The sequence below is a fragment of the Erinaceus europaeus genome, unplaced genomic scaffold (assembly GCF_950295315.1).
Source record: "Erinaceus europaeus unplaced genomic scaffold, mEriEur2.1 scaffold_379, whole genome shotgun sequence".
NCBI classification, from domain to species: Eukaryota; Metazoa; Chordata; class Mammalia; order Eulipotyphla; family Erinaceidae; genus Erinaceus; species Erinaceus europaeus.
The window spans coordinates 78,486-96,410 of NW_026647307.1; the positions used below are offsets into that span (position 1 = coordinate 78,486).

Genomic DNA, 17,925 nt, shown 5'->3' on the forward strand with positions numbered 1-17,925 from the left:
AGGTGCCATTTTCCCGAGCGCTTTTTAATCACAAAGACAGGAGTATTCCATGGGCTTTGAGAATGATGAATGTGTCCCAAGGACAACTGCTCTTGGACTAGGTCTTTTAAAATTTTTAGCTTATACCTAGGTAAAGGCCACTGTTCCACCCAGACAGGCTCATTAGAAAGCCAGCTTAAGCGGGGTGTTTGGCTATGAACAGTGGCATTTAGTATTGGGGGTGCTGAGTAGACCTGGTATCGCAGGAACGAGTTTTACACTCTGCAGAGGCGTCTGTGGATATCCTAACATCAAGACATTCCAGAAGATCCCTGCCCAGTAAGTTGGTGCTAATATTAGCTACCAAAGGGCGGAAGTGTCCGGTAGAACCTTCTGGGCCTTCCCACATGAGCGAGTCTCGTGTGCAAAATGCTCTGGTCATCCCTCCTATTCCATGTATACTGGGTCCAGGGATAAGTTCCCAATCTTGGGGAACCTTTTCTTGCCTTAAAATCGTCTTTTCTGCCCCCGTGTCAATCAAAAATTTAAAAGGAATATTGCCAATCTTTACTGTCATAGAAGGGTGGCCCCGTTCTAAAACAGGAGTGGTCCACAAAATCTCAGGCCCTGAATTTGTACCATTCAGGGGCAAACCATCTTTATGAAATTGGGACCAACAATCTCTCTTCCAATGAAACCCCTTACGACATTTTGGACAAACAGTACGTGGTCTCTGGCTCCCTGACTGAAAGCGGGGTTGCTCTGGCTGGAGGCGTGGTTTCCCTGACTGGAGGCGTGGTCACAACTTATCAGGACATTGGTTACGCCAATGTCCTTGGCGACTGCACTGAAAGCAGGCCCTGTTTTGCTTACGTGGGGCAACTGCATAGACCTGTGTCGTAGCGGGTGCCCCATAATTGCCTGATGTAAGTTCCTGTGTCGCTAGAATCCAATTATCTGGGTGTAAGTGTTTAAGATTAAGACATACCTGACGGAATTGTGGTGTCATGCCTTCCCAGACAATAGAGCGCAGGAGTAGTGTGCAGACGTCAGGATTATAAACCTTTCTCTCTAAGCTTCTCTTCACCCTTGAGATGAAGCTTGCCAGTGATTCATCAGAGCCTTAGTGAAAAGAGTTAATGGGAGCTGACGAATCGACATTGGGTGGGGTCACCCTTTCCCATGCTTGTGTTGCACAGATGCATACCTGTTCAAAATAACCGGTTAGAAACCTGGCTTCTGCCTGCTGAGCTCCAGATTCATAAGCTCCTGCTCCAAACAAAGCATCAGAATTCCATTCTACCTGTTTGTTACTATTTTCCTGCGATTGCCTAGAGCACTCATCGCGGAAGCATGCCTGCCACTGAAGATAGAGTGGGTCTGGGAGTGCAGCACGATCCAGATCTTTCCAGTCTTGTGGTGTATTATGAGATGCTGGTAAAAGCTTCTTAAGACGGACTTGGTCCATGAAGAATGCATTCCGTCCTCCCTGACCACCTGCCTGAGCGTTCCAATTTCGTTAGAGGAATATGGCTGTCACGGCTGAGGGATTTGTTTAGAAGGGGCCAAGTTTACCAGGAACATGTGGATTTGGTCCGATGGTGCGGGAGAGGGAGCTACAGAAGTGGAAAGTGCCGTAGAAACTGCTGTAGTGGCCACAGGGGAGACTAAATGCATATCTACGGGGACGGAGCTCCCGGGGGTGGACTGCACATGGTTTAAAGTCCTTAAATGCTGAAAAAATATCCTTTAGCTCTGTATCTCAGCCACTAGGTCCCTTAATGATGATGTATCAGCAGGGGGCGGGGTCAGGAACGCAGAAGCTGCAGGCGGAGCTGAAATGGGGCGACAGGGGCAGGGGGGTTCAGGGACGCAGAAACCTCAGGTGGAGCTGAAACCGGGCGGCAGGGGCCTGGGGCGGGGTCAGGAACATGGAAGCTGCAGGCGGAGCTGAAACCGGGGCAGCAGGGCAGGGGGGGTTCAGGGACACAGAAACCTCAGGCGGAGCTGAAACCAGGGCGGCAGGGGGCAGGGTCAGAGGAGGAGCGTCCGAACACATGTGCGTGTCTGTGGGAACGGGATTCTTGGGTTTAGCCGCTGATCGCTTAGGACATCTAAGTCTTAAGCACATGTGATTTAACTCTCGTACCTCAGCCTCAAGGTCACTTATCCTTATGGCATACCACGTTTTACGTATCTTGAAAGTGGCGACCACAGTTAAAAAAATCCAAGGGGTAGCGAAAATTAAACCGTTTATGACAGTGCGAATCTGTCCCAGGCCAAGAGATAATGACTGGGACACCTCCTCATAAAACGAAAAATTTCCCATGGTGGAGGGAAATGCGGGGCCACAGAAGTGGGCGGAGGCCACTTACCTGTGTCTGGGCGGTTTCGGGGACCTCAGGCCGGTCGTGGTGTGGGTACAGAACAGGATGGGTGCCAGATATTGTTGTGGTGGTCTGGTGTCGGGCTGCACCGCCGAGGAGAGAGTGGACATCCAGAGCAAAGGGGTACACAAATCTTTATTATAGGATGGGGGGGTTTGGTTCAGACCACGTGGAGCCAGCCTGCAATGGCCGTCCCCACTACCTGACCACGGGGGGAGAGCAGGGAGCGAGATCTCAGAGAGGGAGAGCTGAGAGCCCAGAGAGAGAGGGGGGTGAGGGGGCTTTTTATTGGGCGACAACCATGGGTGACGTGTAGGGCCAGGATTGGTTGAAGGGGGCACTGCTAGGATTTTGCGGGGCGTAGTAAAACCTGGGGATGGAGACTGCATCAGAATAACTCCTCAGCAACACTCCTCTCCATTTCTTTCTGTCCTACCTAACAACAAGTACATCAATATCAACAATAACTACAGCAACAACAACAAAAAAACAAGGGCAACAAAAGGGAAAATAAATTTTTAAAAAACCTAAGAGGTCTATTCTAGGCTAATGGTTACTTGGATGTATACTTTTTACACTACAGTTGAAGGTCATCAAAGAATGTCCACAACTCATTTGACATTTGATTTTCCAAGTGACATTCCCTTCACACACACACACACACACACACACACACACACACACACACACAGATGCTCCTGGAAATAGTGTTTCTCTGACAGCATCCATGTGAATATCCTGCCATGATATTTACTCTGTTTAGTATTATATAATTATATCACCACTGTGAGAAATGGGGGCAAGGCTTGTGGCATCTCTATTGTTTCTAATCAATGCATGGGGATCTATAGTTATCAGAAAAAAATTCCAAATGACTAATGAAAAACTCAAAGCTGAAGATACAAATTGCTTCAGGGAATCATGCTGTCAGCTGTTCAGTAATGATCTGACCTTTGACTGATGACATCACAGCCCAGTGGCCCTAGCTACAGCGGAATCTTCAGTCTTGGAGACTGAGCTGACAGTGCAAGTAGTGCTGTGTCCAGCTCTCTCTTTAGTGTCAAGGAGTGAAGAATAGAGGATGTCTGAGTCTACCAGAAAGTCTCCGCGGCTTTCCGAGTGTCTGGACTGTCTGTCCTGCTTCAGGTAGAGTCTGTTCACATGCCCTGGGTGACCGGCAGAGCAGGAGGAGGGCAGTCCCAGGACGTGCTCTGTGTGATGCCCACTGACAGAATCCTCAGCTTCAGCCCTGGTCTCATGAACAGTTACCTGTGCTCATGAGATTCCCTCCTGCTGATGCCAGAGAGCAGACTTGACCTGCTAGGATCAGAGTCCTGTGGGCTTACTCAGGGCACAGCCAAGAATACCTTAGTACTTCCTTAAATTGAGAAACATTTGGATGTTGGATTTATTATCTGCTGATCTTGGGATTCCTGCCCCCCTCAACCCCCAAGTGATGACTGAGTTAAGATTAGAGTCAGTTTTCCAGAATCCTTTTTTCTAAGGGTGTATGTTAACTTGAGACCACAGTGGAATGACCCCTTCACACTCTTGGATGTCATGTAATCTGTAATTTGACTTCTATAAGGTCATATATCTGTTTACATTTTATTATTATCATTATTGAGAGTGAGAGTCAGAAGCAGAAGAGAAAGTGAAGGGGTTAAGGAGATTGGGAAAGGAAGAGGAAGAGGAAGGAGAAGAGGGAGGGGAAGGAGACAGCCAGAGAGTCATTGGCATATGCAAAACTGGGAGTGACACTTGGGGCTACATGATTTTCAGTTCATCTGGACACTGTACTGTGGACTGGAGTTAGTTGTTTGAAACATTTGTCTTCTCTCCTTTGTCCTCTAACTGTTCCCTCACCCTTTTTATCATTTAGTGGAGGGACTAATTCACTACAGTGCAGTTTGTTGACATGGGGTAAGATTTCTCATCACTCAGTGAGAGGTGTCTGCGGAACATTCTCCTCCCCACTCAGCTCGTCTCCCAGCACCAAGCACCAGGACCCCAATACCCTCGCTCACCCTCGCTCCCTCTTAGAGTCTCCTTTCTACCAGGTCCCCAGACTCTGCTGATTCCTTGTCCCCCGACACTAAAGTGACAGTCCCTGTGTCCTGTCCTTCAAGCTGCCCTCCATCTCCACTGGCCCTGAGTGAGCTCAACTCTCACAGGACCTCTGTCTAGTTCAGGACTCCTGAATCGGGGTGCTGAGTCCTTCTGGGGAACTGAGACTCCTCTGCAATGCTTGTGAGTGCTGGCATCAGCAGGAGTCCTTGTGTCCAGCCTCCCCAGTGACAGGCTGCCCTGTGGGTCTGCTGTGTTGCAGTTCTGCTGTGGAGGAGAGCGGCCCGGAAGAGGAGAACATCCCAGAGGTGCCTCGAGACCACATCCAGTTCACAGGACTTGGCAAATTTCAGAAGGGTCGAAGGTGGCAGAAAAGGCAACTGATCTTATATTCCAACGTGCTGCTCATCTCCAACACAAAGTGCGTACCTGTTCCCCCTGCTCCTGACTCCACAGCTGCCTCTTCTCTGCTGCCCTGAGGATAGAAGAGGTGGCTTTTCTGCAAGGTTTCTGTCCAGCACTGGGCAGGCAGCAGAGGGGAAGCAAGGAGACTGGGCAGGTCCCCGAGTTCTGGGTAAGGGCAGCCAGGGTGGAGAGGCTGAAGGAGAGATGCAGAGTCAGAGGCCAGGGGGCCCCCAGACTGGAGGACCCTCCCACAGCCTGCTCTTCCTTCACGTGTCTGCCCTTCCAGCTCGGCCCCAGGGAGACAGGACAAGCCATAGCCCGTCCCTGCTTCCCAGGACTCACACTCACACTAAATTTCTGCAAAGTGTTTGCAATCACAGACTGCACATGGTGACAGGGACCAGGGACTGAAGGAATGAGTGGTTTATTAACTGAATTTATCCTGTGTGACACGAGGCAATGAATTCAGTGAGTGGACTACACTGTTGAGCAAAGTCCTCCTCAATTTTTTTTTTTTTAACCAGAGCACAGCTCAGCTCTGGCATTTGGGGTGCAGGGGATTGAACCTAGGACTTTGGAGCCTCAGGCATGAGAGTATCTTTTCATAACCATTATAGTGTCTATACACCACCCTCAAATTTCTTTTAAAGTACCTGAGAGACAAAGAAGGAGATGGGGAAGGGAACAGAGAGGAGAGACACCCAGTGACAGCTCCCACCGTGCAGTTCCCTTTGCTCCTGTCCATGGTCCTTCTCATGGTACATGAGCCTCTGCCTGGTTTTAGGTGGGCACAGTACTTAAGCAGCTTTTTATGTTTTTCCAGAACATAAAAACATAACATAACATGTTGACAGACATGTATATGTAAAATTATGAATACAAATTTATGAAAGCAAATTTTAAATAACTTAAGCTTTAAAGGCATGAAAAACTCTTAGAAACTGAGACTGGGTGGCTGCGTGGTGGTGGCACACCTGGTTGAGCATCCATGGCCTAAGACCCAGGTTCAATCCCCACTCCCCATCTGCAGAGGCAAAGATTCATGAGCAGTTAGCAAGGCTGGAGGTTTCATTCCTCTCTTCCACTCAGTCACCTTACCATCCTATTTCTCGCAGTCCTATTAAAAAAACAAAACAAAACAAAAAACAGGAAAATGACCCACAAGAACAGTGGATTCATCATGTAGCCACTAAGCCACAGAATAACCCCAGTGGCAACTAAAAAAAAAACAGATAATGAAAATTCAACTTGTTTGGGACTCATGGAAAATATGTTTAACGAACATTGTAATGCATGATTTATTTCATTAGTATCCTCAAGTACTTTCAGGTTGACAATAATTAACTAATAAGTTAATTGCAATTTCCATACAATTAATAAGGGAAATATGATCATGGATCATTATGGCTAATAAGTAAGCAACAGGAAAGATGCTAAATGAGTGAAAGATTCTCTTAGCGAGCTCATAAATATAGGGGGGTATCTAATTGTTCTACAATGTTCAGGAAAATGGCTGCTTTCCTCCCACTGGTAAGGAGTGTTCAGGGACATCCTGGGCCAGGGTCCAGTCAGCACACAGCACTCAGGCCCCAGCCCTCCCTCTGCTGTGCTCTCAAGGCTCAGCTCAGAGGGGAAGGAGCCACAGAAACACACCCACCATCTCCCCAGGAGAAACCCAGCTGCTCCCAGAATGCTGGAGATGCCAGCTAACTGCTCTGTGCTCTGTTCCCTCTCCAGGTTGAAGAGTGACTGCAGAATCAAGTACACGTTGACCCTGCGGGACATGTCAGTGACATTCAACAAGAGGAAAGGAAAGAAAGCCCGAACATCGCTGGTCTTGGGCTGGAGAGACCGCATCTTCGTGGTCTGTTTTCAGTAAGACTGCAGCCTGACCCTGTCTCCTCATGACTCTCGGGGGGAGCACAGCTCCATCTGGGGGTCTATTAGCCACACATGCTCTGACCCCCACAAGGACAGCTGTGTGCTCTCAACTGTCCCCCAATGGCTCTGATTCAAGCAAACACATGCAGCTTCTAAGCTCTCTGAAGGTGGGGACCAGGGGCTTGAACCTGGGCCCTTGTGCATGGTAACATGTGCACTTAACCACTGGCACCACCACCTGACCCCCAACCCAATTTCCTCTCCATCAGGAAGATTTCTTTGCCAACTCAGCAAACTATCAGTCAGAGAGCTGAGCCTCTCACCACCCAGTGATCAGGACAGACCTCCTGACTCACACAGTCCCACCAATAACAACCTGATGTTGATGTTTCCATGTTGAAGATTTTTTTTGTTTCCTGTAGATAATTACCCCTGGAAGGGATACCTTTATTTTACTTTTTGTTAACTTTTTATTGGTGGGGGGGGGAAGTACTCACAATATGTTTGTGTGAATTTTGTGCATTTTATCTTCTTTTCTCCCCTTCTCTTGGATTTCAGTTCAGTTACGAAAATGGATCAATGGTACAATGAGCTTCATAGGTATGTCCTTAGTTCAGGTATTACAAATCTTTTTTTTTAAAGACTTTATTTTATTAATTAGAAAGACAGGGGAAGAGAGAGAAAGAAACAGACATCACTCTGGTACACGTGCTTCCAGGGATTGAACTAGGATCTCATGCTTGCATACTTTTTCCTTTGTGACACCTCCCAGGCCATGGTATTTCAAATCTTCAAGTTCTCAGAATGCAGAGTCCTAGCAGTCAATGCTTCTCCCTCTTGTCCCCCTTCTCTCCACTCTGTGATGGGAGCTAACATCACCCTGGACCATGTATTCACCTGACCTGACTTAAGGGCAGGTTTCTCTGTGGGATGGTTCTCAAAGCAAATGCACCTGCCAGCCCTACAGCCCAGGGAGGTTCTGGCCTGGACTCCAGGCAGGAAAGCTGTGAAGACAGGATCTGTAGGCCTGATTTCATAGAGCTGACAACATAGGTATGTTTTCTAGGATTGCTCTCATTTTCCAGAAATACATTTGCATATATCTTCATTAGATCTTGCTGAGTATGTTGATATCTTGAAAATGTAGTGAAAAAGACTGAAGTGACTAGTCAAAATGTAAGTTGACTTGAAAATAATCTAACAGATATTCTGTTTTGGGTCAGTGTGGACTTGATTAGCAACATTCAGAATGAGATTCTGGGCATCCAGAACACCTCCCGAAAGCAGGTGGAAGACATCACTGTAAGTATTTCTAAGACTAGAACTTACAATCCAAGCTCCTGCCTTGGACAGAAAGAGGTCTAGATATGAGGGAAGAACCCAGAATGTACCAGACAGAAAAGTGTATTTTTCTACAGACACACCCGTCTGTGTATACACAGAAAAGGAAGCTGGGACTATATGCAACAATCCTTGGTGGTCACATGACAAACTTGGAAAGAACACTGCATCTGAAAAGTTACCTTTTTTTTTTCAGATTTCCCCTAATATCCATCCTTGATGTCTCTTGCACCAAATAATTTTCACGAGGCAGCTTTTCTATTAGCATGGATTTCTTTTTCCAATTAACTCTTGCATATACAAAGTGGTTTGCATTCTTTTCTGTAGATAATTTATCCCTGGAAAGGATTTTTGTTTACTTTTTATTCAAGGGGGTATTACTGGTTTACAGTAAACAGTAAACAGTTGTTGGCACATATGTATATTTTCTCAGTTTTCTGCAAAACACTCTCACCCCCAGCCCAGCTCCTCCTCCCCCATCATGCACCAGCACCTGAAAGACCACTCACCCTAGTCCTTTACTTTGCTGCAGTACACCAAACCCTATTTAGGGATGGCCCTTTCAAGTCAAGAGAAAATACTGACCTCAATTTTCTTTTCCTTTCCTTTCCTTTCTTTTCTTCTTCTTTTTTTTTAAAGTAATTTATTTCTTTATTGGGGAATGAATGTTTTACATTCCACAGTAAATACAATAGTTTGTACATGCATAACATTCCCCAGTTTCCCATTTAACAATACAACGCCCACTATGTCATTTATGATACTTCATGGACCTGTATTCTCCCCACCCACCCACCCCAGAGTATTTTACTTTGGTGCGATATGCCAATTACATTTTGGGTTCTACTTGTGTTTTCATTTCTGATCTTGTTTTTCAACTTCTGCCTGAGAGTGAGATCATCCCATATTCATCCTTCTGCTTCTGACTTATTTCCCATAACATGAATTTTTCAAGGTCCATCCAAGATCGGCTGAAAACTGTGAAGTCACCATTTTTTACAGCTGAGTAGTATTCCATTGTGTATATATAGTATAGCACAACTTGCTCAGCCACTCATCTGTTGTTGGACACCTGGGTTGCTTCCAGGTTTTGGCTATTACAAATTGTGCTGCCAAGAACATATGTGTACACAGATCTTTTTTGATGGATGTGTTGGGTTCCTTAGGATATATCCTCAGGAGAGGAATTGCAGGGTAGGTCCATTTCTAGACTTCGGAGAGTTCTCCAGACTGTTCTCCATAGAGGTTGGACCAATTGACATTCCCACCAGCAGTGTAAGAGGGTTCCTTTGACCCCACACCCTCTCCAGCATTTGCTACTGTTACCTTTTCTGATGTATGACATTCTCACAGGAGTGAAGTGATACCTCATTGTTGTCTTGATTTGCATTTCTCTGACAATCAGAGACTTGGAGTATTTTTCCATGTGTTTCTCGGCCTTTTGGATCTCTTCTGTGGAGAATATTCTGTCCAAGTCCTCCCCCATTTTTGGATAGGGTTATTTGTTGACTTGTTGTTGAGTCTGGCAAGCTCTTTATATATGCTGGTTATTAAACTCTTATCTGATGTATGGCATGTAAAGATCTTCTCCCATTCTGTGAGACATCTCTTGGTTTGGGTAGTGGTTTCTTTTGCTGTGAAGAAGCTTTTTAATTTGATGTAGTCCCATAGGTTTATACTTGCCTTAGTCTTCTTTGTAATTGGATTCGTTTCATTGAAAATGTCTTTAAAATTTATGCGGAAAAGAGTTCTGCCAATATTTTCCTCTAAGTATCTGATAGTTTGTGGTCTATCCTCCAAGTCCTTGATCCACTTTGAATTTACTTTTATATTTGGTGAAATACAATGATTCAGTTTCACTCTTCTGCATGTTTCAACCCATTGTTTCCAACACCATTTGTTGAAGAGACTCTGCTTTCCCCATTTACTAGTCTGGGCACCTTTGTCAAAGATTAGATGTCCATAGGTGTGGGGCCTCATTTCTGGGCTCTCAATTCTATTTCACTGTCCAGTGTGTCTATTCATGTTCCAGTACCAAGCAGTTTGGATGACAATGGCCCTGTAATACAGTTTGAAATCTGGATGTGTGGTCACTCCGGTTCTGTTCTTTTTTCTCAAGATTGTTTTAGCAATTCTAGGTCTTTTCTGGTTCCAGATAAACATTTGTAGCATTTTTTTCTATTCTCCTAACAATGTGCTTGGGATCTTGATAGGGATAGCATTAAATTTGTAGATGGCTCTGGGTAATATATTCATTTTGATGATGTTAATTCTTCCAACCCATGAACATGGAATACCTTTCCACTTCTTTGTGTCTTTTTCAATTTCTTTGAGTAGTGACTCATAATTTTCAGTATACAAGTCTTTCACTTCTTTGGGTAGATTCACTCCTAGATATTTTATTGTTTTTGTTGCTATAGGAAAAGGAATTGATTTCTGGATTTCAATTTCTTCTAACTTAGTGTTTGCATAGAGGAATGCCACTGACTTTTGAATGTTAATTTTGTAGCCTGACACCTTACTTTATTGCCTGATGATTTCCAAAAGCTTCTTGCTGGATTCCTTAGGTTTTTCCATGTTAACTACTATGTCATCTGCAAATAAGTAGAGTTTGACTTCTTCTCTTCCTATCTTTATCCCTTTAATTCCTTGCTCCTGCCTGATTGCCTGATTGCTATGGCAAGAACTACAACACTATGTTGACTAGTAATGGTGATAGTGGGCATCCCTGTCTAGTTCCTGATCTGAGTGGAAATGATTCCAGTTTTACACCATTGAGTATGATGTTGGCTGTAGGTTTGCTATATATAGACTCCACTATCTTCGTAATTTTCCATCTATTCCCATTTTTGTAGTGTTTTTATCATAAAGAGATGTTGTATTTTTTCAAAGGCTTTCTCTGCATCTATTGATATGACCATGTGTTTTTTTGGTCTTGCTTTTGTTGATGTGGTGGGTCACATTGTTTGATTTACATATATTAAACCAACCTTGCATGCCTGGGATAAACCCCACTTGGTCATGATGAACAATCTTTTTGATATACTGTTGTATCCGGTTGGGTAGAATTTTGGTGAATATTTTCGCATCTATGTTCATCAGAGATATTGGTCTGTAGTTTTCTTTTTTGGTTGTGTCCCTGTCGCTTTTGGTATCAGAGAGATATGGACTTCATAGAAGCTGGCAGGGAGTATTCCAGTGTCTTCAATCTTCTGGAAGACTTTTAAAAGTAGAGGTATTAGTTCTTCTTTGAAGGTTTTGTAGAATTCATTTGTAAAGCCATCTGGTCCAGGACTTGTATTTTTGGGGAGATTTTTGATAACTGTTTCAATTTCATTAGCTGTGATGGGCCTGTTTGTGTTATCCACTTCCTCTTTACTTAGTTTTGGAAGTTGGTAGGTATCTAGGAAATCATCCATTTCTTCCAGGTTCTCTAGCTTGGTGGCATATAGTTGTTCATAGAAGTCTCGCATGACATGTTGAATTTCTGCAGTGTCTGCTGTGATATCTCCTCTTTCATTTACTATCCAATTTACTTGGGTCTTCTCCCTTTTTTGTTTTGTGAGTCTGGCTAAAGGTTTGTCGATTTTGTTCACTCTTTTGAAGAGCCAACATTTACTTTCGTTGATCTTTTGTATGGTTTTCTTATTCTCAATGTTATTTATTTCTGCCCTAACTTTAGTGATTTATGTCCTTCTGGTTGCTTTAGGGTTCCTTTGTTCTTCTTCTTATAGGTCTTTAAGATGTGCAATCAGGCTGTTTATTTGTGCTTTTTCTTGTTTCCTAATGTGTGCTTGTATAGCTAGGAACTTCCCTCTTAGGACAGCTTTAGCTGTGTCCCAAATATTTTGATAGCTTGTGTCTTCATTTTCATTGAACTCTCGAAACATTTTGATTTCTTCCTTGATTTCCTCTTTGACCCAGAAGTTGTTAAGAAGTGTACTGTTGAGCTTCCACATTTTGGCACTGTTACTAATCTTTTGTTTCTTGTTAAGTGTTAGTTTAATTCCACTGTGGTCTGAGAAGATGCTTAGGATGATTTCAATGCTCTTGAATTGGCTGATGCTGTCTTTGTGGCCTAATGTATGGTCTATCCTTGACAATGACCCATGTGGATTTGAGTAAAATGTGTATTCCAGTTTCTTGGGATGAATGACTCTTCAAATGTCCCATAGTTCTAGTTTATCTATCTCTTCATTTATCTCCCTTATGTCTTTACTGATATTCTGCCTGGATGATATGTCAAGTTGAGAGAATGGGGTGTTGAAGTCCCCTACTATGATTTTGTTGCTGTTAATATATTGCTGTAGCTCTTTCAGTAAAAGTTTGATGTATTTAGATGGCTTCTCATTGGGTGCATAGATGTTAATAATTGTTCAGTCCTCTTGATTGATCCTCTCAGCATTAAGTAGTGTCCATTCCTATCTTTTTTAATCTTATCTATTTTAAAGTCTATCGTGTCAGATATGAGTATAGCTGTTCCTGCACTTTTTTTCTGGGCCATTGGCTTGTATCATAGTTTTCCATCCTTTCACTTTAAGTCTGTGTTTGTCTTGTTGAGTTCGGTGGGCTTCCTGTAGACAGCATATTGTTGGGTTGTGTTTTCTGATCCATCTTCCTACACTGTGTCTTTTAATAGGTGAATTCAGGCCATTGACATTAATTGATATCAAATATTGAAGATATTTTAAGGCCACTCTTGTAGAGTTTTAGAGTGTTTTGATATATGTCCTATTTGTGGTGGTCTGATTGTTTATAGGAGACCTTTCAGAACTTCTTTCAGGGCAGGCTTGTTGATAGTTGATTCCTTCAACTATTGCTTGTCTGAGAAGGTTTTGATGCCTCCATCGAGTCTGAATGACATTTTAGCAGGATATAGTATTCTTGGTTGAAAGCCTTTCTCATTGAGCACTCGATAGATATCTTGCCATTCTCTTCTGGCCTGTAGTGTTTGTGTGGAGAAGTCTGCTTCTAATCTTATGGGTTTTCCTTTGTAGGTGACTCTTTGTATTTCCCTTGCAGCCTTCAGGATCCTTTCTTTATCCTTATTCCTTTCCATTCTAAGTATGATATGTCTTGGTGTCTTTAGGTCTGGGTTAATTCTGTTTGGGACCCTCTGGGCTTCTTGAATCTTTATGTCTTTGATGTTGTCTAGACTAGAGAAGTTTTCAACTATTATGGCCTGGAAAATGCTTTCTTCCTCTCCTGCTCTTTCTTCCTCTGGTATGCCAATAATGCATATATTGTTTCTTTTGAAGTCATGCCATAGGACTCTGTTGTTGTTTCAGCATCTATTTATCTCTTTTTGAGATCTCTTACTTCTTTGTTAGTTGTCTCTAATTCATCCTCAATCTTGCTAATTCTGTCTTCAGCCTCATAGATTCTATTCTCTCTGCCCTCTACTGTTTTCTGGAGTTCATCTGTTTTGTTGCCCTGTTCTGATACTGTTTTAGCTTGTTCAGCTAGTTGCGTTCTTAGCTCAGCAATTTCAGCTTTCAGCTCTCTAATAACCATGAGATAATTAGTATTTTCTTCCATAGTCCCATTTGTTGTTCCTGTATTTCTGATTACAATTTTTTCAAATTCTTTACTCACTCCTGTTATTATTTCCTTAGCTAATGTTTGGATGTTGAACTCATTATTTTGTGCTTCACCCTCTGGAGGACATTTAGCTGGACTCCTGTCCTGGTTCGATTCTCCAGTATTTCTTCTTGTTGTTTTAACCATTTTATATATTATGTTATGAGTTCCCTTTATCAGTACTTTTCAAATTACTGATCACTATTGCCTGGATTGACCTGTGTCTAAGTAAGTTAATTAAAGGGTTCACAGTGGTGGAAGTTACCAGTTGTTTCAATAGTTTTTTAATCAATCCCTGAGTTGGAGCTCAGTGGTTTAAAAGCCTCTTTTTTTCCTTCCCTGTAGGCTATGGGAGCCTGAGGGCTTTTAAAATATCAGTAGGCTTCTTAGCTTAATCACTGACTCCTGACCAAGAGATAAAGCAGGGTGTGGCATAGGTAATCCAGTGGTTATGCAAAGAGATTTTCACAGCCCCTCAGCTATGCCACGGAGGTATAGGTCTTCTTCTGAGTTTCCTGGTTAGATCTCTGTCCCCTGGTGTCCCTCCCTGTCGCTGCTCCAGATGCTGAGGGCAGTAGCAATGGAGACTCAGAGTTGCACTTGGTGAGTCTCTGGGGAGTCCTCTCCTCCCTTCAGCTGTCCCCTTGTTCATGGAGCAGACTGGAGGTGGTGTCTCAACTGATAAACTGCTGGACTGTTAGCAGTCACTTCAACTCTCCTTTCGCTCCTCTCTCCTCTCTGTCACCAGCCACACGTGTTTGTACTCACCGGTGATTTAGTGGGTTCCTGTGGTCATTCTAGTCCTGTCTTGTTCAGTCCCGGGAGGTCTCCTTTGGTATTCCTAGTTAATCTGGGAGAGGAGAGGAGAGGAGAGAAAGTGATATGCTGCTGCTCATAGCTCTGATCCGGAAGTCTCCTTTCCTTTCTTTTTCTCCTCTCTCTCTGGGGCTCTTGCTGCACTACAAATCAACTGCTCCTATGGCTATTTATTTGGTTTTTCTTTTTTTATAGGAAAGAGAGAAATTGAGAGAGGAGGGGAAGATACTTGAAAGAGAAAGAGAAACTGCATATCTGCTTCACCACTTCTGAAGTGACCCCCATGCAGATTAGGAGCAGAGGCTTGAACCAGGATCCTTCTGTAGATCCTTGCACTTTGTACTACGTACGCTTAACCTGTTGCACCATAACCCACCTCTCCCCCCTCAAGAGAGATAGACACCTGCAGACCTGCTTCATCTCTCAGGAATCCTCCCCACTACAGGTAGGGAGTGAGGGTTCAGCCCTGGGTTCTTGCACTTGGTAAAGTGTGTGCCTAACCAGCTGCACCACCTCCTAGCCTGCTTTCCTTTTTTTTTTTATTCCTTCTTTCACATAATTTGAGTTTATGCATCATGTCAGGGTTGGCCTTCATTCAGCATCACTGAAGACACTTTCCTGCTTCTTCATACACCAGGCAATGCTTCTCCTCAAGTAGGGGAAAATGTGCATTTTTTTCTTTCAAACCATTTGATTAGATAGTTGATATTTTTAATTACAAATTAATCAACTAGGAATTACCTGTGTGTATATCCTGAGACTAGAGAGCAAGCAAGAAGAAATCCATATATCCTTGTCAACACACTTCTGAACATGCACTGAAAACCTAAGGATTCACTTAAATCTACAGTGTAGACTCTAAACCACAGTCACCCCCAGGGGTGAAGTAGCTTTGATCCTGGACACAGGGCTCTCTCTCTCTCTCTGAGGAAACAAAGCTGCTGGAAAATGTGTTCTTCCACTGTTCACTCCAAAAGCTTGTTGTGACCCTGCCTTCCTTCTCTTCTAGGATGCGAATTCCAGTCTGGAAGAAACCACAGAGCCACCTGCAGGTGAGTGTCAGGGTAATCTGAGAAGAGGCTGATTGGAGTGAGACATTAACTGCAAAGACTCAAAGTAAATTGTTTCCGGCTTCGCTTCAATACCTTCTGACAGGGAAAAGCACAGGCAACAGGCCTCCGTGCATTCAATAGACAGTAACCAACTCACTGCTCTGTAACAGGCTCCAGTGACAGTCCTTGCTTCTCTACTTCTTTCTCTGTGGCAGATTTGCTCTGTAGCGCTCTTCTTCATGAGGAATTCATGGCATTCCAGGCACAGTAATGTATAAGAGCATCTTCCTCTTTATTTTGTCAACTCTTTTCTTGGGCACATGAGAGGGCAGTGTCTCCTGTCAGGTTCAGAGACACAGAGACACAGAGACACGGCCTTCTTTGCACAGAAGGTCCAGGAGAAGGCCCGTGTGTCACACTTACAGTGAGGTGAGTCTCTTCATGGTCAGCCTGGACCTAGACTGAGGTTTCTCTCCATCTAGATGGCAAACATCTGCAGGAGCATGAAGTGGGCCAAATGCCAGCCACTGAGGAGCTTCCACAGGAAGCACAGGAGTCCCCCAGCCTCGCATGTGAAGACCAGCAGGGGAGAGGGGACCCCCTGGGTGCCTGTGTATGCCTTGAGCCAGGTCAGATCTTCCTTCCTGAAACAAGCTCATGAAACTGAAAACCAATCCCACGGGAGGGAGGGCAGGATTGGCAGGGACCTAGAAGCCCCCAGAAACCATACGTGTCTCCACTGACTCTGGTAGAAGTGGAGCTGCAGTGTAGCTCAGAGTTGAAGGGATGGACTGGACTCTATTCTGAGCTTGTATTGGAGAAGCCTTGGTGTTCCTGTTACAGTGAAACTCTCAATTCCACCCCCAGAGCAGACTCATTTCCCAAGTCGTCTTCAGGCCCAGATGAGCAAGAAACTATACTGAAAGTCTATGTGTTATCAGGTGTCTTTAAAATGGTCGTTCTAGCCAGTCCCTCCCCCTTCCCCAATATAATGCTAAAACTCTCCCACCAATCTTTGTGCCTTGTAAGAAAAGGCCTAGCTGGCATTTTTTTTGGATCAGAATAGAATGGATTAAAATATTTTTAATATGATAATGCGAATCCAGAAGAACTGACTTACACTTTCAAGGTTGTATTCATACTCCATCAACCCTGAGGTATTCATAAAACAAATCTTGCCTAAACTCTGAAGACAGATCATTTTAATAAGCTAGCCTGTTTAGTCATCCCACTCAGCCCCCATGGATAGAGCATCTCTCTTGTTTGGTCACTGAGGGAACATGAACTCTTCCTCTAAATAATGCCCAGCACAGAAGGACCAGGCCTGACAGGGTGACACAGGACTCTGTTTCTCTGCTGCTGCCTGTGCTCAGCCTCAGAGGACTCTCTGGGTGTAGAGTGAGTGTAAGGAGATATGGCATTCTTCCTCAAGGCATTCTCTCTGCTGAGACTCCATATTGAATTTATCTGGATTCCAGTTACAAATATTAAGTTCAGTAAAACATAAGGTCACATACCTCAATTCCTCATTAAACATTTTCCTGCTAATATGCCGAGATCATGTCTCCTAGACTTAAGACTGGGTTTGCTCTCCCCTTCTGTCCCTCTACAATGGTTTCAAGTGGACCCTTGGCCCCTTGGTTCTCCAAGCCCTTCATCCTCTCACTGCCTCTGCTCTGCTCCCTGAGGCTCCTCCTTTGTCCATTGCTAAACCCACTGCTATGTTCATAGGTCTCTGTGCTGGGGGTGACTCTACCTGGACCCTGGGCAGCTCTATTGACAGAGACAAGAACAAGAGTCTGTCAGTGGCTGTGGAGCAGAGGAGTGAGGACAATACTGCCTTCCATGACATGGAAAGCACCAGGCAGTGCTCCATGTTCATTCATTGGCACAGGGCTCTGGCACGGCCACCTTTATTGACCCAGACTGCCCCGGAGCCTAACACTGAGTTTCTGATGGGCTCTGGGGACAGGGCCACCCACAACACGCCAGTCACCAACACTGCTCTGGCCCTTTACAGGCCCCGTTATCCCATCAATAGTGTCATATATTGGTATATAGTCATTTGTTGTATTTTTCTGTTTATTGATATAATAAAATTTATCCTATAATTCTGTACTTATATGATCTCTATTTTTTGTTCAAGGCTCACATTAGCCCCTTGCTGAGGCCTCACCTGGGCAGTTCTGGAATCAGCCGAGGTCATGTGTGTCTCTGCTTAAATTTTATGAACTTCAGGGTAAATTTGGTTGTGTTCTCAGTCTGTCTTGTACATGCCTGTTAGCAAGCATCTCTTTCCTTACGATGTCAGAATTTTTGGAAACCTGTTCCATACATACCAAATTTCACATTTCTGAATCATAGGCTCATGTCTTTTAGAGCTTACTAATGCCTGGGACGGGTGCTGTCTTTGTTGA

At 44.2% G+C, this 17,925-nt stretch overlaps 1 long non-coding RNA gene across 1 annotated transcript; it reads left to right on the top strand.

Annotated features, from left to right (window-relative positions):
- Positions 1-7,963: 7,963 nt before the first annotated feature.
- Positions 7,964-17,332, top strand: LOC132536292 (uncharacterized). Its single transcript, XR_009547932.1, has 4 exons — positions 7,964-8,021; positions 15,466-15,508; positions 15,991-16,137; positions 17,240-17,332. It is a non-coding gene; the product is annotated as an uncharacterized LOC132536292 (long non-coding RNA).
- Positions 17,333-17,925: the final 593 nt, after the last annotated feature.